The 25,819-nt window shown below is 53.7% G+C and overlaps 1 protein-coding gene across 3 annotated transcripts in view; it reads right to left on the bottom strand.

Annotated features, from left to right (window-relative positions):
* The window catches only part of KIRREL1 (kirre like nephrin family adhesion molecule 1), a 96,440-nt gene that overhangs the window by 25,197 nt on the left and 45,424 nt on the right, over positions 1-25,819 (bottom strand). The window contains exon 1 of one of the 3 annotated variants that reach the window (XM_072946319.1): positions 9,874-9,920. The exons of the other annotated variants lie outside the window; for them this stretch is intronic. The gene's annotated coding sequence lies outside the window, so the exon portion shown is untranslated. Of the gene's footprint in view, positions 1-9,873; positions 9,921-25,819 lie in introns of those variants that run through there. 3 annotated transcript variants of the gene reach the window in all.

Consider the following 25,819-nt stretch of genomic DNA (forward strand, 5'->3'; position numbering starts at 1 on the left):
GGGCTGGGTCAGGTAGGGGAAACAGAACTCTGGAAAGTTCTGATGCAATGGTGGGGATGAGTGATGAGGGGATATGGGGATGGCTGAGAAAAAAAAAAAGCTTAGAAGGTGAGCAATGAGGTGCAGGCACCAGACAGGGCACAACAGGACGGGCAGTGGCAGCGTTACAAACAAAACAGAGGTGCTGGTTATCTGTCCTGGAACGTCAGGAAGGCATCAAGAACCAGGACCCGTGGCCTGGAAAGGACGCACACACATCAGAACACACATGTGCCTTGGAGCCTGCATTAGAATGGGGTGTGTGAAATTCCAGCCCCTTTCCTGTGCCCTCACCCCACTTCTAGGAAATAAAACCAGGGGAATGGCTGGCTGGGGAGCCAGGTGGGAAGGGAGTCAGGAAGGTCCCGACCACAGGCAGAAGGTGGCCACAGACCAGCCTCTGGAGCAGCAGCAGTGGTGTCGCATCAGCCGCCTTGCCTGTCTGGCAGCTCGGGCCTGGGATGAGAGCAAATCCAAGCGTGTGTGTGTGTGTGTGTAAGTGAATCCCCGCCTGCTCTCACCCCACCGCCTCCCTGTCTTCAGACACCGTCACAGCTCTCAAGCAGCCATTGTGAAGACAGGCACCGAAGGAGTGTGCTGTACACGGGGCGCGGGAGCTCGCACACGCGGGCGCACACACATGCATACAGACTGACGGGGAGGCTGGCGGAGGCGCCAATGACACCGAGCAGAGCAGCGGAGACAAAGACAGACATCCACCAGGCAGAGGGAGAGCGAAGGCGGGGAAGGAGACTGGAGGAGAGACAGGAAGGGAAGAGGGGATCTTGGTTAGAAAGAGGCCAGGAAAGAAGTCAGAGGCCCAGGGCAGAGACGCAGAGAGAAGCACTGGTGACGCAGAGACGCCCTGGATTCCCAGAGGCCCGGGCCACGGCAGAAAAGCAGGCCGCCTGAGGGTCGCTGGGAGACAGGGGGCAGCAGGGCAGGGAGGTGATGGGGAGTGTGGTCACAGGGGGCCAGGGCGCCTCTCCAGCTCAATCCTGTCCTTCAGACACATTGCCATGAAGCTGGGGTGGTCCTCAGACTCCAGAAGCCCCCCTACTCCCAGTGCTGCCACCAGTATTCCTAGCAGGTGCAGACAGGGCATGCAGGCAGGTGAAGCGCCGAACAGGGTGGGGAGGGTAAGGGGAGCACAGAGGGACCCTGGGGAGAAATGACGGTTGCAACAAGGGTGCTGTTGGGTGGGACCTGTGGGCTCCTCACACAGGACGAGGAGAGATCAGAGCTGGAGAAACCCTAGTTTCCCGTCAGCTTCCTCCCAGCCCACCCCCGAGACCTCCTTTCTTCTAGGTAACCCTGGCCCTTACCACCCGCCACAGAGGCTCCTTGGCCTCCACCTGGGAATGGTTCCCGTCCCTAGTCCCCTCCCGCATCGTCTGGGCTTCTGGTTGCAGCACCTATCACTGCCTGCCTTGGACTGGAAGTTCCTCACGTGTGTGCGTTTCTGTCTCTCCCTCTCCTGGGAGCCCTCAGCGCACAGAGATGCCTTGATTTCCCTTTGCTGTCCCTTCAATCCCAGCAACGTTCCTTAACCTCCCAATTATAAGACGCTGGCTGTGTGCCAGGCACCAGTGCAGATGTCCTATAGACACCGTCCCCAGCGTGGTCTAACCCAGGGCACAGTGGCGGTGATGACGTCCATGTTATAACAAAGGGACATTAGGCTCCGACGTGAAGTGGCAGAGATGGGCAGGAGTGCAGGCTTTCAGGCTGCAGTCCCTGCTCTTTGTGCCCTGCTGTCCCACAGGAATTCCCAAGAAATATTTCCTGGATGGACGGACTGGACTCACGGCCCCCACCCCAGCGAACTCCTGGTGCCCCCGAGCTCTGCGCCCACCTGCTACTTCTGATCTCCGCCCGACACTCAGACGTGCATCTTAACCGTGTTCACGGCCCCGCACCCCGGGGAGGTCGTGCTCCGTCCTCAGACCCGGGCTGGCCTGTACTCTACAGCCAAGGGGGACTCGCCGCACGTGCCGCCACCAACCGCAGGAGAAGGCTTGATGTAAATGTCCCTCCAGGAGGGGAGAGTGGTTCCAAAGACTGGAAGGACCATCAGGAGCATCTAGAGAGATTTCAGTGAATCACAAAACACCCCCTTTTAAGCCACCATGTCCACTAGCAGGAGGGGAGTGATAATTAATAGCTCCTTCTTATAAAGTGCCAGTCACTGTGCCAAGCACCTCACCAAGGCTAGTTCACTGAAGGGACACAAACCCGATGAGGTAGATGCTATTATCATCCCTAACAGGGCTCTAAGGTTCAGAGACACAAGCACTTCCTTCCAGTTTTGCAGCTGCTAAGTGTTGGAGGCAGCACACCTGGCCCCCCCGGAAAGCCATCTCATCAGCCCGGCCACAGCTGTCTTCCCACTCTCCCCACCCCTGGGGCTCAGGCCCTGGGCACTGTGCAAACTGGCCCCCTGGCACCTCTCCGTCTCCCTTGGATACTGTGCCCTGACTAGGGGACCCCCTCCTCTTGTCTCAGCACCATCCCATGTCTCCTCCTCAACCCTGAGCTACCGGGGCGACACTGCCTTCCGGCTCTGCTCTCTCTCCAACTCCCTCCTGTGTCCTCAGTGCAGGACAGCACAGGAGAGGCCACCTGTCCCCGTCTCTGTGGGTGAACACACCTCCTGTTCCCACTGGGCCTGTCCCCGGGGTTGGGGACCAGGCTCCTACAAAGGCCTGGTGAGAACAGAGAGGTCAAATCTCATTTTTGACTGAGAAGTAGGAAGTGACCTCTATATCTGTCTGGGAAAGGCTGGAAATGCTTACAGATTCCAGACGCACATTGTGTACTCCTGTGGACACCCGTGTACCATCACACATAAGCACACATGTTCACCGGTGCACACTCACCCCCCCTCCCCTTGCACCTCTGCATTTCTGCACCACCCACGGGCGCCTTTCCACCCCTCTGTCTTGGCACATGTACCTTGGTGGTCGAGTTCCCAGAGCCTGGCCTGCCAGGCCTGCCTGGAACCACAGAGGGAGCGGGGCCACACGCAGGAGACACCAAGGAAGCCAGGCTGCAGGAGAACGGGGTGGTGGAGGCCGAGCCCTGTCTCCCCGGATTTATCACACGAGCAGTAATGAACCCCCTGGGCCGGAGCAGTCCCCGCGCTCTGCACTCCAGATCGCTGCCGGTTCAAAGGGATGCCTTTGATACACACCGACAGCTTTCAGATGGAAGTAAATCTCTCCTCACTCCACTGTTCCTCCTGCCACTCTCCCTCCCTCCCCCGGCTGTCACATCTCCCCCCAGCCTGTACCCCCACCACAGCCATCCCCTTCCTGCTCTATGAAAAATACAGCAGTCAGAGAGGCCCCCGTACCCCGCGCTTGGATTCTCTCAGAGAAAAGAGGATTGCAATTCTCTGGGCTGGGCCAGCAAAGGGGAGAGGAGAGAAGAAAGGAAGATTTGCACTTTTGATAGAGGAGAGAAGGCAGGGGAGAAGGAGGAGAGAGAGGGGGAGAAGGAGGAGAGAGAGGGAGAGAGTGTGTATGAGAGGAAGACAGAGACCCTGGCTGCCGGCAGCAGAGACATACAGATGGGGTGAGAGAAGCGGGTTCAGGACCCTTAGCCCAGACGCTGCCAACAGGGAAATGCCACTCCTGCCCAGCTGACAGGGTGTGAGGAGTGGGTTCTGTTGATTCTGCCTTATACAGAGCCCAGCCCAGAATCCAAAACTGTCCAAGCATGATGGGACTTGAAGACTATAGCCCCTCTACAGGTGACAGGTCAGGGTTCAGAAAGCCAAGGACATACTGACTTGCTCACAGCAGGTCACCTCAGTCTTGGCTGTGAGGAGAGATCTGGTGATGGGGTACCAGGTTAACACCCCAAAGACAAGTTAATAGACATTCAGAGACTACTGTCACCCCCCACTCGGCTGCCCACCAGCATTTACCACATCAAAGTACTTTGCTTTTGGGTTCACAGTTTGATGTGAAACAGACAGTGAGCAGCAGGGGCCTCGAATGCCCCCCTCCTTGACTCTCTGGCCGCCTACCATCACCTCCTTACCACTTTGGGGCCTTTCTCATCCCAGGAGGTCAAAGCCAGAGGCAGAAGAACCAGTCTCTCCTCCCTCCCCGCAGCCTACTTAGCCAAGCCATCCGGGTGTCTGTCTCCAAGGCTGGGGTATGGTAGGGACAGCTGAAGGGGACGCTTTCCAGGGACCAGATGGGCTTTTACAAGTGACCACAATCTGGCCTGGCTTCCCCGCATTGAACAGACCAGAGGTGCTGCAGGGCCTGGCTGCGGGCTGGTATTCACGGTGACAGGGCACACGAGTTGATCGTCTGGGCCAGTGTACCAGTCACCAAAAGAGGCAGGCACAGGACCCCGAGAGAGACAGGGGACCAGCCCAGCACCAGCGGGAACATGTGTGGGGCGGTGGGGTGGGGGGCAGAGCAGTCAGGGCTGTGGGCTTGTCTGGTCCTGGCTCTGCCCCATCCAAATGCGCCACTTTGTGGGGGGAGAGGTGTCACTTCACTCTACCGTGGGTCTCAGTTTCCTTAAACTGTAACGAGAGGGAGCTGAAGTACTTGGCCCCTAAGGGCCTTTCCAGCTCTGAGGTTCTAGGATTCTGCTGCATCTCCTGCTCTCCTGGGGCCTCAGCCAGACCTTGCTGGTGTCCCTGGGGCCATCCTGGCATTTCCTCCCAGCAGGGCAGAGGGAGATCTGCCGGTTAGTGACACCAAGACAGTGGCTGAGGGAACCCACGCAATGCATCTTTGTTTCCCCCTGTAAGGAACTTCCCGTCAGAGTTCCTCATCTCCCCCTACTAGGTTCATGGTGGGGGAAAAAGAGGACAGAGGACAGGCAATTCTGGATCTCTGAGGTGACCTGCCAACCCAGGCCCACTCACAAGGACGCTGAGCTCCTGAACCAAAAAGACTGGCAGGTGCGGCTGGAAACATTCCCCCTGCTGCCCCATCTGGACCTCCAGCCCCTCTGTCCTGCCAGCCGGAGGCACCTGGGCCAGGCCTGATCTGACAACTTTATGCAAATGTGCCCTTGGCAGGGGACCCTGAGAATGTTCTCTGGGAAGGACAATGGCATGGTGAGCCCGAGTGGGGTTGGCTGCAGCAGGTATGACAGGCGGGAGCAGAAAGGGGGGGTGGCAGGGATGGTGGAGGGTTCTGCTGAAAAACTGAATTTCAATCTGGCATCAATGGGCAAGGGAAGGGCGATGCGGGAGAGGGGGGGCAGGTGGCCGGCAAGGACTTAGCTCGGAGAGGAGACAGAGGATACGAGGAAAGAGGGCGAGAGATGGAGAAGAGAGAGCAGAAAGTGAGGGCAGTCACCAAACCAGAGAAGGCTGGAAGAGATGGAGCAAGACCCCGGGGGCTGGAGGGAGGGAAGGCCGGGAAGAGAGATCTCCTGCCCCACCCTTCCCCACTCCAGGCCCTGCACCTGCCTCCCCATGGCCGACAGGAGCAAAGGGATGAGGCGGCACAAACACCTGGGTCTCCAGCAGTCCCCAGATGCTGAAAAAGAGGGCCCAACGTGCAAAGACAAAATGAGAATAGAAAAAAGGGTGGCAAGAGGGAGTCACAGACAGAAAACAGAGAGCCAAGCAGAAGAGGGGAGAGCTGGTGGCAGGAAGGGTGGGAAGGGTGGTAAAAGGTTGCTGGGAGGAAGGAAGGGGCTGAGGAGACACTGTGATATGAGAGAGACAGAGGACAAGACAGAGACGAGACAGGGAAAGAGAAGAGTGTTCAACTAGAAAGAGAATCTGAAGGCTGGAGCTGGAAAGGGCCTTGATCACCATCCAAAGCCTTTATTTTAAAGAAGATGGGGTCCAGCAAAGGAGAGAGGTATTTGGGGTGGGCCTGTCTCCAAACTCTGGTGGCTTCTGAGCCAGCCTCCCAATGACACAGGGCTCCCCTCTCCAGGGGCAGGGCACACCCCAAAACCATCCCATCCTGCACAGATGGTTGGGACAAGATGGGAGGGGAGGCATCTTTAGCTGGAAGCCCTCCTTCCCTAAAAGGAGGGAGGGGACAGGAGCAGTGAGAAAGGATGGAGGAGAAGGCTGGGAAGACGGATAAAGATGGGAAGTGAAAGCCAGGAAGAGAAGTGACGGGACCCTCTGGGAGAGGAGACAGGATGGACAGAAGGGACAGGAGCAGATGGAAAGACACTGGAGGAGGGGAGGGGGCAGCAGAGGCCTCTGGGGGCCATTCGGGTGGAGGGGAAGGGAGATCTGGGGCGGATTACCACCCTCTGGCCTCATCAGAAGGTCTTGAGCATTTAGGTCAAAGAAAAGGAGTGAAATCCTTGAGAAATGGAAGGGATTTTTGAAAGGATTAGCCAAGGCAGTGGTGGTGAGGGGGGGGGGGAGTGGGGAAGACAATGAGGTGGGCTGTTATCTGAGATAATTCTAAAGGCAGTGGAGGACCGGGTCCTGTCTCTCCCCACAAATGAAGAGCCTGAGGCGCTGTTTTCCTCCCTCCCTGCTCCCACAGATGTCCTCGCCCCAGGCAGCAGTGTGCCCACCAGGAGGGCGATCAGTGGGTCACCCCTGCAGCTCCGGCCACCCGGCCTTTCCTGGGGTTCCGTCTGGGGGCTGACCTCTCCCCTCTGGCTCCTCCCCCAGGCAGATGGGCAGGCACCCCTGCTAGTTCTGCTCTGAAAGCCCCCCTCCGCTTGCTTTAACACTCTTCCTTACCACTGTTACGAACGCGGCTTCAGAGAGCAATCTGAAAGGAGTGAGGATGGCACCCTGGAGGCCCCTCACCAGGCTCGCAGCCCAGGAAGAAATGCAGGCCGGTCCCCAGGCCCTCTCCCCAGAGGTCTTCTAGCACGTTTAGGAACAGTCTCCAGAATAAATAGCCTGAACTCTGAGAAATCCAGAAAGGTGAGGGCTGGGGCATCGGAAAGGAGGGCAACTCGCTTTCACCCCGAAACCAAAAGAGCCAGAAAGAAACTCGGGTCTTCTGACCCCAGACAGGAGCTCTGAAGGACACGCCTTCACTTCTAAGTTTAATGAGCTTTATTGTATGCCGGCACCCCCCCACCCCGTACCCTGCTCCCCACAAAATTAGAGAAAAGAAAGAACTGCCGATCAGAGCCAGGTGTTTAGACCTTCTCCTCCCAGACTCAGAAACCCTTCATCACAGGTGCCTGCGCAGCTTTCTCTGGCACTTCCAGGCGGGCTGTCTGACTCTATGAGCCAGGGAGCAACCAGTCCGGGCAGGCACGGGGCTCTGACGAGGGCTCTCCACCTTGGCACTGGCTCTTCTCTGGTGCCTCCAAGAAAGACAGACTTGGCAGGCGTGCCACAAGCCTGTACGTAACACAAGTGCATCCCCAGGTCCCATTACTAAGCCTTCATTACAGACCCCTAGACCAGACATTAAGGACTGGCTCCCAGGGAAGCAGATTTTTTCATTCATATAAGAACTTTCTAACAGCACATGGCAGTGAGCTCCCTGTCACTAGAAGTGTTCAAGATAAAGAAGGATGACCACGAGACCACGATGTTCCAGAGGGCTCTGGGCAATATTAAAGACCCCTTTCAATACTGGTACTTTATGATTCTATTCACACACCTCATATATTGCCTTCTTACTTTGGACACACACCTATCAGATAATCAATTTGTAACATTTCGATCAAGGTAGACCGAAATGGTTTGCAGTAGTGAAGTTTAAAGGAAGGAATTCTCAACAAAGCCATCTGCAGGGAAAAGAACAGTTCAAAAAAGCCATCTAGGATGGCAGTCAAGGATAAGGAAGACTTCTGTCCCATGGAAAATTAACCACGAAACTTCAACATTTAGTCTGTAGCCATACTGTAGATTATTCTGACTCCTGTTTCACATGCAGAGATTGTGAACTCCTTGAGGAAACTGGTGGGATCTCAGTTGTGCATCCCCCACGGTGCCTAGTACAGAAGAGCTTTGCACACAGTAGGTCCTCAATAAATGTTTGTTATTTGATTATCTGAATGAGTTCACCTGCACCCAGAGAAGGTCAACTCAATTCAACATGCATTCATTCATGTAACAAACATTTTCTGAGTGTCTGCTACATACCAGGCACTGTTCTGGGCTCTGGGATGCAAAGTGAACAAGCTGCCACCACCCAGCTTACAGTCTAATGAACACACCCACGTACCCAGGCAATACAGCATGTTGAGAGTCCTGATGGAGTGACATAGAAGAAAGTGTGTTACATCAATGAACAGGTTGTATTTTTTCACAGGTCTGACTTCCACACCGGTCTTGCCTTAGGCTGAGCCCCCTATCTTCTTGGCCTTTGTTAGCTCTCAGTCCTTTTTACATCATATGGGTTAAACATTGGAGGCCTGGCTTGGCACACAGTAGGTATTTAATAAATCCACATTTACTGTTTAGAAACGCATTGAGTCTTGAAGACAAGAAGGATTTCAACAGCCAGAAAGCCGCAGAGAGGGCATTCCAGACAAAGGGAACAGCGTGAGCCAAGACTTAGAGACATAAAAGACCAGTGAGCAGTTGGAAGTGGCTGGAATTCAGGCACATAAAGAAATTGGAACCAAGGTCACCTCTCTTTAAAAATTAAACCCTTTCTCCTTCTGGGCATTCCTCAGTCTCTGCCCTCCAGAAACTTCTAGGCTTCTGGGAAAGACTGGACATAGACATAGAAAGAGGTCTAGATTCAGAAAGACAAAGGTGGAAGTCAGGGCTGATCCAGGCTGCACAGAGCCACAGTGTGTCTATCTGGTAAGGTGCCGGGATGGGCTTAGAAGAATCAGAAGGACCATGCCGGCTGTTTGGTGGTGTGAGGACAAGACCGCGTGTCGTGTGTGTATATGTGGTGGGGGGGGAGGGGTATGTGTCCTTGTTCGCATCCACATGTCTAGTGAACTTGTGTGTGTTTCTGCACGTCTGTATACAAGAGTTGATGTGTAGCCGCCTAAAGGGAGAATGGGGCACTTTCCGCCTACAACTAGGACATTCTAGGCTTTTCCAATTAATCTCCATTAAAAAGATTTCCCGCAAAGGCGCTTCTAGAGGCCTCAAGTTGGGGTCATCTGGATCAATCCTGCATAAAGTAAAAGCAGCTCCGACCGGCTGCTCCATCGATCCATCTAACTCGGTTCATTCTACACGTGCAACGGGCACGGAATGTTAATTTGCTGCAGGGAGCTGAGGGAGCCTGCAAGAGGAGGCTCTGTAATTAACAGCGGTACGAACAGGGTCTCAACATGGCGACATTCGACAGGCAGCGCCCGGTGCAGGGTGGGGAAGACCCAGAGGTAGGTTTTCGGGGTTGACGAACGCTGGTCTCTCTGTCTGCTCCTGCTCTTTCCTGTTCCACCTGCCTCAGTTTGCTTGTCAGATGAAACACAAGTACCCCAGGAATGCAGGAAGGCCAGGGAGACAAAGGCCATTTGTCTAACCACTGTCGGAAGTTCACAGGACATTGATGGGGGACATGGTCATCAACCGGAAATCCGTGGTGAGGTTTCATGGACAGACTTTCTCTTCAAGGCCATGCACACTGATGGCTGCTCCTGGGACCCCAAAGTATGTGAAAGCCAGGCCAGCTCTATGGCCTTATTTCCATGAAGGAGTTTAACAGAAAGGGGAGAGCATGCTACAGATACACATGCCAACCCCATCATTCCTAGCAGGTTTATACCTACACTCATTCAGTGTCTGCTACACATCCTTCAAAGCCCCCACCTCCAGGCAGTCTTCCTAGAGTGGTGGTAAAGAAGGTATTGATTTTCCTCTTCCATCTCATCCAAACCAGCCATTTTGGCCTGTGCCCTCATCAGCTACTCCTGTGCGCCCTTTTCAACTTTTCTACTCACCAAAAACTTGTCCTGTGTCCTGTGTCAGCCTCAGGATGGCCCAGGAGCCAGAGGGGAAGCCAGGAGCACGTCACTGGTGGAGGTACAGACATCCGGGTACAGGAGAAACCTTGGAGAAAGCAGCCTGCCTCTCCTTTCACGCTGTCTCTCTGCATCTCTGATTCTTTCCTTCCCTTTTTGATCTCCCTGTGTTGCCCCCCAGGGGAATGCGGCAGTGGGGAGGGGGGATCTCTCCTTCCTCCACCTCCATTGCCCTGGTCTCTGCAATAACCTAATGATTTCTCATTTAGCTGCCCAGCCCTCGATCGGGAGAGGCTCCCTTTGATTGCTCGTGACACCAATCTCACAACAAATTTAGCACCTCGTTTCCTGGACGAGCCAATATTCCTCCTCGATTATCTCTCTGTGAGGGGGACAGGGTGCCGTGCATTCCAACGAGCGGCTTATGCCTTCCCTGCGTATCAAAGTCAATCAAGCTCACAGTCCTCGGAAGGAAGGGCGGAAGGGGTCAGGTGGGAGAAAGTTCTCAGGGGAGCACTCGAGGGCTCCAAGAGCAAGAACAAGACAGGGAGGACGGTGGGGAACAGACAGAAGCCTCTGGAAACCCGGCCCTCAGCAGGCTGATGAACAGACTCTCTGAATGGAAGGCAGGAATGGGAGCAGTGTGACCTTTGCTCAGGAAATTCTGGAACTTCCTTCCCAAGCCATTCCTGAGATCCAGGCGTTTCATCCAGCCACCTGCTAAGTTCTCAGCATGGGGCTAATGGAGGGAGAAGAGGGATGGCCCTGGAGTCATGCTGTTTCACCCTGGAATGAAACACGGGAGGAAGCGCTACCTCCCTACTCCGTGCCCCCCCCTCCAGCATCCCTCAGCCCCTTGCATCCCCTGGAAGGATCTGCCCCACATGACTGACAAGGGGAGATGAAAAGAAATTTCTCCAGCCCGAGAGGCGGTGAGTTGGAGGGATGGGGCGGGAGGTTCCCTGAAGGGAATTAACAGAGAAGGAAGGGCAGACTGAAATAAGAGCCGCAGGGGACTTCTGACGGGACCCTGGAAAACGGATCAAAGGAGAAGGAGGGAGGGAGTCATGAGGAACGTTGCTTAAAGGCAAGAAGGGAAACAAGGGGAGGCCAGAGAACCACGAGAACTGCCCTGAAGACAGAGGGTCCCAAACGTGTGGGCACTGAAGTGGGCGAGCCCGGGGTCAGGGGGGCTGGGGCGGAGGGGCAGGAGGAGCGCGGGGTGGTTGTATAACGCAGGGAGGCGGAGTGGAGAAGGGGGGCGAGGGCCGGAGACTCCCTGGACTTGAGCTGAGATTGAGGGCAGGGGTGTCAGGCTGCCCCCAGGAAGGCAGGTCGCAGGAACCCCGCCGGGAAAGGCAGAAGGAGGAGCAGAAGAGGGAAGGAGAAGAGGCTGATCACCAGGAGGGGTAGCAGATGGTTGCTGTCATTAAACGGATTCCAGTAAGTCCGGGATGCCTGAGACAGCAGAGCCGGGCTTGGGCAAGCAGTGGGAGGGGGAATTAAGGAGCAGAGCCTTGGAGGAAGGAACTTACACAGAAGCCCCCCACCAGTCTGCATGATTACACCTCCTCTAACCCTTATCCTTACTTCAACACTAATCTCAGGCCGGAACCCCTAACCCAGCCTCAACCGCAACACTGATTCCAACCCAGACCAATCTTAGCAATCACTGTAAGCCCAAACCCCAACTAGACCATGAGCTTTCTGAAGGCAGCACATCTCAAATACCCTCCGGGCCTGGTCAGCAGAAGAGATCAATGGGTATTTATTGAATAAATGAACACAGAAACCAAATCTTAACCCCCATCCTTAATGGCCACCCCTGTTTTGAGCCTGACCCCTCCTCCCTATCCCAGTGCCGGGACTGAGCACTGGTCAACCCCAGGCCCCAGCTCTGACTATACCCCGACCCCAATCTTAAAGGCCAGCATCCTTAACTACGATTTTACTTCAACTCTAATGTCCAGTCTCTTCTGCCTCCCCACCTCTGGATGGATGGATGGTTCAGATTCATCTGGGCGTACAAAGGTAGAGACAAATAAAAGACATCAACTTAACCCGGAGGCCAAAACCAGGTGGGAAGTAGCCCCTGAATTCGCAGGCTGATTATGGACACTTAACTCTTGTCTCGACCCAGCTGCCCAGAGCTTTCTGCCCCAGGGGCTGGATCCTAGAAAGTGGGACTGAACTCACCTATGAGGTTCAGGACAAAAGGAGTCTGATACTTGAGACACTGGGAAGAGTGAGTTAGATCTTAAGAGGCAAGTGTGAGCAGAGAAAAATGCGACATAGAATAAGTGAATGGACCCCAGCTCGGGAGGCAGAGACCAAACATTCATCTTCCCACCCACAGCTCCGACCCTGCAACCTCTTGCCCGGGCGCAGGGCACATGGAAAGTGCCTGCCGTGCAGGGTGCCGGAGGGAAGCGCTGCAGTGCAGAGGGCGCTGTCGAGGCACCGAGCTGCTCCGAGACTCTGCCTGCTTGCCACATGACCCTGGAACAGAGACTGTTCCCTCTGGGCCCTGGCCTCCCTCTTCCAAGGAGCAAGGCTCTCCCCATCTCTCAGGACCTGTCGCTGCAGCACCGGGGACAGGAGCTGGGCATTCTGTTCTGTTCTTGCTGCAGCCAAATCTGATTATCAGGACGTGTGATGGATGAGCTAGGTTTGGACCCCCAGCTCAGGGAGTGGGATGATGGAGTTAGCCTGTCGCTTTTTCCCCAGGGGATGAAGCATCGTGGTCCCGGATGTCATCTGGAATGGGCACACCTCCGAGGTGTCTCCGTAACCAAGATACCTGGGAGGCGCAAGTCCCTTTCCAACCATTTCTTGATATGAAGACCTCTGAGCACCGAGGTGCCTGCACACGCTCCCTGAGTTCTGCCCAAAGCAGGATCGGGAGCCCTGGTGTGAGGACCCCCAGCCCTGGGGGAGACCCAGCGCCTCTGGCCAGCTGCCGCGTCTGTGGGGGCCACTTTGAGGCAGGGAGTGGAGAAGCCTGCTCTGCTTGGCTGGGGCCTGCAGGCATTTCTCAGTGACAGCCATGGGCCTCGGAAGCCTGGGGCAGGGCAGGGAGGGAGGAGGGAGAGAGACAGTACAGAATAATAATGAAGGATTTTTAATAACTCGTCAGCTATGGTGTCAGCTGAACAGCAGCGGCAGCGCAACCCGTTGGGAAAACTTTGTGAGGAATTGTCTTCCGAGGAAGTGAGAGGAGTCAGAAGGGCTGAGGGCAAGGGGAGGCGTCCGCTTTATCCCCAGCCCCACAAAGCTTTGAGTTAGCATCCAGCCGGTGGTGCAGGACAAAGTGCAAACAAAGTTACAAAGCCCCCGGCCTGGCCCTCTGGGAGCTTCCACTCCGGGCCAGGCCCATGGCCAGGGCTGAGGACAGAGCTAGCTCTCAAGTCACTGTGGAGCCCGGGGAACGCCCCCCCCTCCAGTAAACCACCCCTCCTTCTCCGCAGCCAATCAGTTGGAAGGCAATGACATACTTATCAAAGGGCTGCTTCTCTTTACCTAATAATTCACCAAGGAATTGTTTGAAGTAGGAGAGTCATCAAAGACACGGCTGAGAAAGCCCTGGTGACCACCTTTCCAGTGGCCTCCTTTTTCAGATCCTTTGGACACAAAGGTCCAAAGACGTTTTAGACAGTTGGTGGCAGAGCAGGACTCCTAGAAACTAGAAATCCAGGTCTCCAAAAAATGAATATGATTTTTAGAAAAACAGAAGTTCCGTACACTTTTCAGGGGCCAGCTTTACAAAGAGGTCAGTACCCTGGGACTCCAGAGTGCCAAGGGCAGCTGTCTCTTAGGTGGGAGCCATGGGGGGAATTGGGGTAACCCATTCTAATCATGACATGCCTTCTTTTTTCCTCAGATCACTGTAGGAGGGCTTCCTGGAAGCAGTGGCTATGGATGCGGGCTGGGAAATGGACAGATTTCCCAAGACTTTGGACTGATGTGTGCAAAAGAATAGAAGAGAACAGTCTAGGTCTAGGAAATGCCCTGGAAGGGTATGAAAAGATGAGGGTGCTTATCAAACACGTATGTGAAAGGCATAGAGGCTACAGTGTAAGGGCTCAGAGAGGTTCTGGTTCATAGGAGGTCAAGGACCTTAAAAGCTTAGTGGCTCTGAGCAGACCATCAAAGGCAAGGAGGGTTCCCCTCTAAGTCCACAGAGGGGAGCTAGCTGTGTTCCCCTGGCAAGCCCCGGCAGCCTGCAAAGAGCAACCCACACTCCCGCATCCCCAAAATAGAGCAGAGGGGAGGGTAGGTGTCATCCCTCAGGTGCCTTTGCTTTAGGCCACCAGTGCTGGAGGGAGCAGGGGACGCACACCTCTATCTTATCCAATCCCAAAAGCCCCCTCAGTCAGTGACACCTCTGCATCCTGGCCCTGGCACACAACAGTCCCTTCACCGGGGTTTGGTGAATGGAAGAAGCAGCACGGGAGGCTTTCTAGGAGACGATAAATACAGAAGAAACAGGTTTGGGAGCAGAGGGTAGGGTGTGGCAAGGGGAGGCGCCTCCATACCCTGGTAGGAGGCCAAGACTGAACGATTTCTTCCCGGTTTCCGAAAGAGAAACTAAGGCACAAGGAGTAGGCGCGGGTTCCAGATGAGAGGTCCTGAGATGGAAGCCGGCAGTCAGCCCCACAGCCCAAGCCCGGGCTGCCGGCCCCCCTGCCCAGCCAGCCGTTCTGCAAGATGTAAAGTGCTATCTAAACGTGATGCATTATTAACACTTTAGAAATCATATTTCACAGCCTCCTGGCTGAAGCTGGGGAATGAATTCTTCCTCCTGCTCTCCGGCTGGGGAATTATTGTTGGAGCCAAATGTGACAGCCGTGACATGTGACTGGAGGCCAAGAAAGGGCAGTTGAGGGTGAGAGTGGAGGCCATGGGCACCCACGCTGGGCAGGTCCCGGGGGCTCCTCCTCTGCCTGAGGCCACGAATCCAACACTCCAGCCCCACCCTGGCCAGGCAGCCAAGCTGACCCTGCCTTTCCCACCTCACGTGATCAACCTTCCGGAGTCCCTGGAAGAAGGCAGACAGAGCCTGTGAGCCAGCCCCTCACCCCAGGACCCTGCCGTCCTCGGGTGCACCCCCTCGGGTACAGGAGGAGTCGCAGAGCAGGGAAGGTGCTCCAGCCTGCTGGGAGAGGCAGGTCCTCAGGAGGGAAATACATGGGCAAACCTAGAAGGATGGCAGGCCCTACATCACTATTGCGAGGGGCTTCCTGGAATAGGATGGCACAGAGCAGGTTAGGGAAGGGCATTGAGGTGCTGGGGATGAGTGTCCCGCCTGGGCTGAGAGGCCTTGAGACGGCCCAGAGGTGGAAAAGAGAATGGTGTTGACAAACGGAGACAGTTTTGCCCAAGTGGGCTGGAAGGAAAGCAGTGGGCAGGATGGGGGGTCAGGGGAGGCGTATATCCTCGGCAGAAGGGAGGAAGCAGGCGGTGAACTGCATCCTGTCCTCACTGGAGTGTCACCAGCCGTGAAACAGGGAGGGAGGGAGGAGGTGAGGGAGAGTCCCGCCTGCAGAGACCAGTGTCTACTCATAGGTAAGAAACCGGAAGGCCTCTCGTGGAGGATGTGGAAGAGGAAGCTGCCAGAGTCGCTGCATCCTTGTCCCAGGACCCAGCCCCCGTCTACCCGGAGGGGGCTGGGCTGCCGTCCGCGTGCTCTGTTAGCCGTGCGGGCGGCTTGTAATTAGGCACGGGGAATAGACGAACCGATTTTCAATTAAAACTTTATCTACAGGGTACATTGATATAAAGGCGGGTAGGTTTGATTCTTTCCTAAGCCAGCCTTCAATGTTTGCAGTGCCTGGAAGGAGACGAAGGGAGGGCATTCAGGCAGCCCCGGCGATGTATAAATTCTGTTCGTAATTACATGACTTTCAGCACCACGAGATGCCAATAAAGGATTTGCAAGGCACACAAATTAATGGCGTGCTGGCATTCCCGGGACAGTGCTTGGACAGCCAGGGCACCGGGAGGGGCTGCCCCTTCTGCCTGTCAGGTAGGGGAGCCCAGGCTGCTGATGCACACTCCTCCTCGGTTCTTCAGCCAAGTCCCCCAGACCCGCCCGCTTCTCTCTCGAACCCCCACCCCTGTCGGAGTCACAAACGTAAAGGACTTGAGTTGCGTTTCTTCCAGAAGGAAGCGGAGGAGGGCCTGAGGGGAGCGAGGGGAGGGGAGCTGCAGAGCTGCGAACATCTGTCGGTGATGACAGCACATGTCAGGCTCTGGGAGCTCGGGCAAGGCTCCCTCCCCTTCCCGAATGTGGTCCCTTTCCTAGCTCCCACCTTCTCCAGGTGTGCTGGGCACCTCGGGCTCCCTGCTTCTCAACCATCCAGAGGGGAAAGCAAGCGGTGGTACTTGGGAGCCAGCTCTGTCTCTCCGATGCTCAGTTTCATCAGTGGTCAAACAGGGATAGTGGATGGCCCAGGAAAGGCGGGCAGCAAGAAGGCCCAAAGAACTGAGTCTGATGATGCCTCGTGAAGTGCTCTGTGAAAGGAAGGTCCCCTGTGTGCCCCGCTATCACATCCCACCTCCATCCACAGCTTAGGCAGTAAGCTTGTCAGGGTGACGAACTTCATCTTCCCCATCTCTCTCTTGTTTCAATATCCCCCATCTCTCTCTTGTTTCAATATCCCCCAGCACAGGCTGCTGGGCAGGAGTAGATACTCAATAAAATAAATATTTGTTGAATTGAACAGAATGGAGGAAGATAGATGCTGAGAAACTCTCCCAGCAATTCGGCAGGGGCAGGTTTTAGCGGAAGGAGGAACAACAACAACAAAAAAACCACATCGGCTGGAAATCAACAAACTAGCTTGAACTCCAGCTGTACCATTTTACTCCCAGGGAGACCGTGGTGGAGCCAGCACGCCTCTCCAGGCCCCCGGTTCCTCATCGAGAAAGTGCACGGGCTGGACAGATCTGTAAGATGCCTTCCAAGTCTCGAGGGGGTATGAGGACAGGGAGTGAGTTCCAGGAGCCACCGTGAGAAACATTAAGGAGTTCCAGGCACGGGCTGAGGCTAGCCATCGGCTCATGACTCAGAACTCAGCATGCTGTTTGGGATAATCAAAAACTTAAAAATATTAATAATGATGCTTTCGTAAACATCCACAGGTGACTTGCTGGCAAGAAATCTTGTTTGTGACTTGAGTGGAAGAGTTTCCATCAAGCTGAAGGAGTGTGCCCTCTGCTCCTCCACCGTCACCCATCCTCAGCTCCCACTCATTCCCACCCCTTTGACTGGGCTTCTAGCAAAAGCCGGAAGAACTCTGAAACCTAAGCAATTAATTGATCCAGTCCAATTCTATTCTAATTGGCAACAAGTAGTGGGAACGTACTACGCACCAGAGTTTATGCCAAGTACCAGAGGGATTAAGGCATCGCCTTGCTCTGGACGCATTTCTAATACATAGCGTTAGTTACATATAAGGCTTAAATATCAGTTTTGGTGTTTAGGAAAGAAACGATTCATTCCAAAGGTAGGAAAAGAGGAGGGAGTGAATCTGAGAAGGGACTGTGCAAGGGGCAAAATTAAGCCCTGAACCAGCAGGTATGGGAAGAAAGCAACTCTAGGCACAAAGAACACCGAGGACAAAGTGTGCGGTGTGTCTGGGGCATAGTCTGGCATGGCTGGAGCCCTGGCTATTTGTAGAAGGGCAGGGTTGTGAGGATTAAAAGTGATAATCCCCTTAGATGCACTTGCAAGCTCCATGTGCATGGCAGTTACAAGGTGCCACACTTTTCCTGTTTATGGCGCATAGGAAAGGCTAGGTAGACCAGATTCAGGTGGTGGCGGGTCTCGAAGGTCGTTTGCTCATCAATGCACTCCCCATGTAATGCTCATTTACCCTACTGTGGGCCAGGCACTGTGCTGAGGGCTGGAGGCAGGAAGCAGAATCCCACGCGCCTCCTGCTCTCAAGGCAGTTACAGGGGAGGACGGGTTTGAACCCATGAATGCAACGTGGGGTTGTTAAGTGCCATGATGAATGGAAGGGGTGTAATGGATGCACAGAGAAAAAGTCAATTTGGCCTGGGTGAGATGGGTGGGGGGTTGGTGGTCAAAGGGCTTCACAGGGGCAGTATCACTTAGACTGAGATTTGACGAATGGGAGGTGTTCACCAAGCAGATAAGGGGAGCCCTCGGGTGGGGGCGGGAGACTTCCTCCAGGCAGAATGTAAATGAGTGCAAAGGCTCAGAAGCAAGGAATTTTTTGGGGGGGGTGGGGAATTAGACTTATTTATTTAAATAAGTTTATTCATATATTTATTAAAATACACAAATAATAGAATAATAAATATTTATGTATTCACTTTAATGGAGATACTGGGGATTGAACCCAGGACGTTGTGCATGCTAAGCACATAGTCTACCACTGAGCTATAGCCTCCCCGCCAGAAGCAAGGATTTTTGGTGGACTGTGGTGTCTGCAATTGGTTGTGATGAGAAAGAGACAGACAGTGAGAGAGGGAAAAAAAAAAAAAAACAGAAATGGAGCAAAGGAAGTAGTCTGAAGCCAGATCATACAGAGTTTTACATGTGGGATCAAGAGTTTGGATTTTATCACAGTGGTTCAGAGGAGTAAATGAAGAATTAGATAAAATATTCTGCCAGCAGTTGGGGACGGCGGGCAGGCAGCGGACTGCGGAACAACTCCTGAGGAGAAATTGTAAGGATGTAAAACTAAGATAGTGGATAAAGAGAACTGGGATAGATCTGGAATATACAAAGGAGGTAGAATCAACAGGATTTAATGGTTAGGAGAACGTGGAAGCTGTGGGGAAGTGGAATCGTGTTCAGTCTGGGTGAGCAGACATCACGGGACTCGTGGAGAAGGATGCAGTGGTGGGGGTGGCCTGGCAGCCATCCAAGGTCATTCTAAGGAGAACAGACACTATCCTGTTGGTGATGGGGAGCCCCAGAAGGGTAGATTTTAGAAAAATGACTCTTGCACCCATCCCAGGGGAACAGTAAGCGGGAGAGGAGAAGCAGTTAGCAGAAGGGAGGGAGAAGAGAGTGGGCATCCTGAGTGTGCCCCTCCAAAGAGGAGATAACCGGAAGTCAAGTGTAGTGGCGGTCACTCTAGTGTTTGGTACGGCTGTGGCTCTGACATGGTTGTTGGTAGTGCTCACAGCTTAAGGATTAAGTGAGATACACACATAGCAAATGAAAAGATGAGCCGCTGCTATTACTTCATGAACGTCAACTCTGTCACCCACAGGTCTCTGTTGTGTGACCCTGAACCAGTAATAGTAGTAGCTTATCCCCTGTGATTGTAAATGACCAGAGCCAGAGCCGGGAGGCAGGGCTCTCGCACCTCCTGCCTCTTCAGGAAAGACCATGGGAAGGAGAGAAAGCCTTCCAGGCACTGGGAACAGCGTGAGCACGGGCATGGAGGCCCGTGATGGCACGGAGAACAAGTGTGAGGGGGAACAAACTGCGAAGGCTGCGAGCTGCCCACGGGCTCCCTGCTCTCCACTCGTCAGGGCTGACCCCACGTCCACCATCAGAATAACGAGGGCACTCTTGGGCCAACACTGCAGGCCGAGGAGGGGCCTTCGTTCTGAGCAATGCTGAGCAGGTACTTGTTCTTCCCACTAAGTTTAATGCTGAAGCAGGGGAAATGGAGGGTAGACGTGAAGGAGGACTTCCTGCTCCCAAAGTTTTCATGACTTAAGAAAAGGTAAGGTTTCGGTAAAGTGGAGACAGTGAGACCAGAAAAGGGTCAAATGGGCAGCAGTTATCTGAATCCATTCTTCAGAGTCAGGGACTTTTAGGGCTGGAAGATGCCCATACGGGACGATCTAATCCTGCCCTCTTATTTCACAGATGAAAAACCTGGGGCCCAAAGAGGTGAAGTGAATTCTCCAAAGTCACAGAGCTGGTCAACAGAAGAGCCAGGAGCACAACTCTGGTCTCTCCGGACTCCTGATTGGGGGCCCTCTCCACCCCACCCCCACCCCAGCTCCTTGTCACCAGGAAGGTTCCCTGAACACCGTGCACTGCAGTGCTGAGTGGCCTCTCAAGATTAAGTGACGCCTTGCTTTCATAAGCAGCATCCCCTGTCCTTCTGTCAGCCCCCAAGTCCTCCATGTGATATCCCTGAACTCCTGCAGAACCCCGCGACGACGGAGGGGACCGGGTTTGACCCTCTGTTCTCACCAGGAGGCCGCCGGCGCGGTGTGGGAGACATGCAGAAAAACATCAGAGGGCCAGGAGTCCTGCAAAGTCAGGAATTCCTGGCCAAATGTTCTAGATACGCTCTCCAAACACACACACACACAATCCTCTCTCCCCAACACCCACCTCCAGACGTTGATTTTTGGCTTTAAACCTGAAAAACTGCCAAGTCCTTGGTCTTCACCCAGGGATTTCTAGGAACTGGGCACCAGCACTTGAGACCAGCTGGGTCCACAGAGGCCGCGGACTCCGACTCTGGGTCACAAGCAGGCAGTGGCTGCTGTGAACTCGGCATCTTCAGCTCCATTTCCTTAGTCCTTCTGCTCGCTGCCCCTGATACTTCTCCACCCTCATTTAAACCAGGCAGCCATGCCGGACTGTCCTCTCTTTTACCTCGTACCGGTACCACCGACCATCCCTCCTACACGGGTCTCAATCCCACCCCTCCCCCTCCACGCCAACTCCCCTGGTTGAAGTCTCATCTTTGCTGCCCTGGACTATTGCAATAACTTCCTAACTGGTTCCCCTGTCTTCAGCTTGTTCCCCTTATATCCATTCTCCAACAGTTGCTAGAATGATCTTTCTGAAACGCAAATCTAATATCACTGCCCTGTGTAAAACCCTGCAGCGGCTCCCCAGTGACTTCAGATGAAGTCCAAATTAGGTTAGGTCCCATCTGACCTAGCTGCTATCCACCTCTCTAGCCTCATCTCTGCTCTCTCCAATGTGCACTTTACTTTCTAGAAATCCCAGGTGTCAGAGGCTTCTGCACACTTCAAGCTGCATCCGACCTCAGCTGCACCTCTACACGCTCCCCTCTCCCACACCTGGCTCACTTTACCCCATCCTTCAAGACACAGCTCAGGCTCAGTGCCCCAGGAGCCTTCCCCAACCCCGCAGCAGGGGCCAGGGCCCCACCCCGAACTGCCATGGTGCTGGCGCATCATATGACTCCATGAAGCACTGACTATAAACTCCTGGAGGACAGAGGCTATGTTTTAATTTCATCCTTATCAAGAATGTCTGGCTCTTGGATGCTCAAGTAACATTTGTTGAATTGAACTCAAAAGTGAACTTTCTCCTCCCTTTCTGCCTCCCCCATCACCTGGTCCTACAAATATTTCATTCATTCTGCCTCCTTACTTCCTAATCCAAGTTATTCTTCTCCTCAAATGCAACCCAAAGGCCCCTCCTCCAGGAAGCCTTTCCCGAGAAGTCCCAAGACTGCTTCTCTTGAAATCTCTGAGCTCAGCTTGTGCTACATCCCTTAGCATCTCTGCCTTAACCTTTCACTTCTCTCTTCAAAGTCAGCTCTACTCCTACCAAATTGGACTGCTTGCTCTTCCTCAAAGCTTTCTTAGATGCTTTACACTGTCTCGGTCAATGTCATCCTATTTCCTGCCCTTGCAATTCCCCTCCAGCTGAGGGTGGCAAGGACTTCACCTCTCGCCTGTGACAGCACCCAGCACACAGACTTCCCACAACAGGGGCGCACAGCAGCGGGTGCTAAGGGCCCACGTTGAACTGCCGACTTGCGTGTTTTATGCTATTTTTGTCTGTGGGCAAAGGTGTGTGTTCCCTTTTCCTTCGGGGATGTTTCGCTTCACTTCGCTGCGTCCCAGTTTGGACGACGCCTCTGAGATCCTCCCCGCTTTGATGTCGTGTGATGCTGGGGCTGCGAGTTCACTGAGGGCAGGGCTGAGATCTATTTCTTCCCCTGTAGCTTCAGCACAACGAGGGCTCAAAAAAAGTCATGCTGAATGAAAGCCTTCCTGAGTCTTTATTTCTCTCCTCTTTCCTCTTAAGGGAGGCAGTAGAACACAGAAGCTGACTCAGTAACCAGCTCTGCTACTCCGCCTGGGGCAGTGCGCTTTACTCCGCCGTGCCTCAGTCTCCCCATTTGTGAAATGGGGATGATATTAATATTTCCTCATTGGGAGCGAGCCTGAGGTAAGTGGTTATTTTTGTTGTTGCTGTTATTATTAGTGCCCTATCCTTCTTTCTTCTTTCTTGTTTTTGAGTATCTCACCCTCCTTAATTGTTTGGGCTCAGTAAGTCTCATCAAAACCAGAGGAACCCAAGAGCTGCTGATCCAGAAAGTCCGAGCAATCCCGCTTCCAGCCCCTCCTGGGTTCCAGAGATCTCCTGGAAGTAAGAGGATGGTAAAGCAAGATCAAGACGATCTCGGAAGGGTCAGGGCCAGGAGGGAGAAGCAGGAGGGGAAGTTCTAGGCAGAGGGCAGGAAGCCGTCCGTTCTAATCGGAGCAGATTATTTCTGCAGGAAGCAGACTGGGGAAAGCGCCAAGAAACCAGGGGAAGGGGCACGGCTTATGGAACGTTTCACGAGAGACCCGAGTGCTGGCCCCACAGCACTGCTGTGCGTGGGTCGGAGCGGGTTATGATCAGCGTGGCCGAGCATTTGGCCGCCCTGGAGAGGGTGTGCACATTGGACTGGGGACTCATGAACTTGGTTCTGGCCCCATCTCCATCTTTACAGCAATGTGACCTCAGGCAGGGCTCACCGCTCTGAGCCTCAGTTAACCCAACTATAAAACAGGGATAACAGAACGGATCTTGGCAGCGCTGCTGTGAGGATTAAATGTGCCCCGCGAATGATAAAGCACCGCCCATCTATCAGCCATCATTTTTATTAAGGCTGTATCTACATGGCCCAGTCATCCAGAAAATGTACCTGATAACTGAAGCTCAAGTCCCCTTTTAAGCCTCATTTATTTAGGCCAAATAAGTTCTCAGTTATCAGAAGGTGGAAGATCCTCGGGAACATTTATGACTCCCCTGCCCCGCCTGACCTTTCCCTGAACCCCCACTTCCCCAGCCGGTGCCCTTCCCCAGCCAGACACACGAGCCCTCGTCAGCAGTTTCCACCCGTATTCCAACCGATCGCCTGCGTGGTTCTCTCCCACTAGCCACGAACGGCTGAGTCTTGCTGATGTCTCTCTCCGTGGTGCCCAGACCAGTGCCTGTCACCGAGGAGGCATTCAATGCTGATTTCTGGGATGAATAAATAAATGGGTGCCCAGAATTCTTATTTAGTCTGCGCTCCAATCCTCCTCTTTGTAGCTTCTAACCATCCTCGCTCTTCTCTCTGGAGTCACATAAAATGAATCTAATTCTCTTCCATATGACAGTTCTTTAAGCATGTGAGGAGTTACGACATGCCCCCGGAGTCTCCTCTTCCCATGACCAAACATCCCGAGAGTTTCTTAAACTGCTATTTCCCCTCCACAGGCATCTGCATACAAATGGGCTGCCTTTTCTCCCCCCTTTAAGAACTCCTTGGACCCCAGACTCAGCCCCCTTTCTCTCCTCGCCCCTATAGCAGCGCTACGGCAGAGAGGCTGTACGCACAATTCCTCTCCCATTCTCTCATGAACTCGCACCAGAACTTTTCTGGTCAAGGTCACCAGTGACCTCCAAGTTGCTAAATCCAACAGTAATCCTCCTCTTCGTCCTTATCTTGCTGGATGGATCAGTAGCAATTGTTACAGTTGACTGATGCGTCCCTGCACTTGCGGGACCCCAGGCCCTCCTGGTTCTTCTCCAGCTCCCCTGCCCCGTCCACAGTCTCCTTGGCTGGTTCCTCCTGATCTGCCAGTGGGAGTGATTCAAGGTTCCTGGGGCCTGTCCTGGGCTCTCTTCCTCTCTATGCACTCTCCCAGTGAATTCATCCAGTTATATAGTTTTAAATGCCGTCTCTACACTGACGGTCCAACAGTTCTGCCCAGCTCAGATCTTTCCCTCACACGCCAGTCACATCCGTCAAACTGCTTATTCAGCATCTCCAACTGGATGTCTAATTGGCATCTCAGACATAACATGTCCAAACCTGGTCCTCTCAGTCAATGATGACTTCACTCCTCCAGGTTCTCAAAGACAAACTCCAGAGTCATCCTCCTCTCTGTTCTTTCTCTCTCACCCTGCATCCAATCCAGCAGTGACTCCTGCTAGTTCTAACTTCAAAATAATTGCAGGGACACTCCATGTGGCCTCCACTGGTACCACTGCGGCCCACGCCATCATCTTGCATCTGGATCACTGCAGTAGCAGCCTAAAGGGTCTCCCTGCCTCTTCCCTTTCCTCTCACAGTCCATTCTTAACCCAGAGCAGCCAGAATGGTTCTGTTACAACAGCAATTATCACCATGTCACTTCTGCCCCAAACCTGCCACTGGCTTTCCGTGTCATTCAAAGTAAAAACCCAAATCCTGGGATTCCTTCAAGGTCCTGTAATAATCTGTCTGGTCTTTGTCTGGGGTTCCTGGGACAGGGATTCTAAACCCTTGGAATTTCCCAAATGTTAAGAGTCTTTGTTATTCAAGGTGGGCCCTAGGGCCACACCTGGCTTTATGCTAATGAAGTGACTCAGGTGGGGCCAGGCGTGATGAGAGGTCACATTGATAGCAGGCTGACCTGACCTGCTCACCTCCAGGGAGAGGAGGGGCCTGGAGGCTGAGTTCCATCACCGGCCCAAAAACTCAGTAATAAAAAAAACTCGGGGCCCTGGGGGGGCTCCCGGTTGAGGAATGCCCTGACGCTCTGGGGGGTGATGGCTTGCTTCTGCAGGTAGATTGGGAGCTCTGTACCTGAGACCCTCTTAGGCCTTGCCCTGTGTGGTCTCTTCATTTGGTTGGTCCTGATTTTTATCCTTTGACAATAAAGCTGTAACTAAATGTGGCACTTTCTTGAATTGTGTGAGGTCTGTCAAATTATTGAACTTGAAAAGGCTGTGGGAACCCTCGAATCTGTAGCCAGTTGGTCAAAAGTATGGGCGGCCTGGAATGCTCTCCCCCTTTAATATGTCTGCTCCTTTGTGTCCTTTAGATCCTTTCTCAGTTATCACCATCTGAGTAGGTTCCTCCCTCATCACATGACTTAAAATCGCATCACTGCCCCACCGCGTTCCAGATCCCTTTCTGTTGCTTTATTATCCCCATAGCACCTGTCAACATCCAACTTGCCAGATATTTCACATATCAATTTATGTACTGTCTCTCTCCCTGACGTGAGCCTCACAAGGTCCATGAAGGTAGGGATTTTTTCCCCATTTTGTTCATTGCTGTATCCTCACCACCTAGAAAAAGTGCCTGGTACTTTGAAAAGACTGAATGTACAATGTTATGTCTTCTAGAAGCTTCCCCACTCCCCCTCAGGGAAGCCCATTTTGTCCACTTCTCATTAAAGGGGGTGACCAGGAAGGCCGGAAGCTCTCCTGGCACGGACCTCCCGGTGCGGCGCAGAGGACCGTCTCCTCCCCCGCGGAGGTGGTCACAGGAAGCTGCAGCAGTAGGCTTGGGGGCGCCGTCCCGCCCTTGGGGGCAGGCGGAAGTGGGCTCACCTCCTGCTCTGCCACTTTTTTAATAGCTGCCGTCTCCATCATGCTTCCTACATCCGGCACTCATCAGGCCTCGCAGACACTGCTCGTTTTCGAAAAGGCACAGCCCACGTTCACTTTGCTCACTTTTGTAAATCGGGCACGTAGCGCAGCCCCTGGCAGCAAACTGGCGCCCGGTTCACATCTGCTAAACGAATGAGTGAACGTTCAGGACATCAAGCCTGGCGTTTTGTGTGGATTATTCACTGAATCCCCAACATCCACTGTTCTCATACATATTACTCATTCCATTTTACAGACAGAAATGTAGAGTCTAAGAGGAATTAAGTAATTTGCCTAATGTCACAAAGCTCAGAATTTGCAGT

This window comes from Vicugna pacos, chromosome 21 (genome assembly GCF_048564905.1).
Source record: "Vicugna pacos chromosome 21, VicPac4, whole genome shotgun sequence".
Lineage (NCBI taxonomy): Eukaryota > Metazoa > Chordata > Mammalia > Artiodactyla > Camelidae > Vicugna > Vicugna pacos.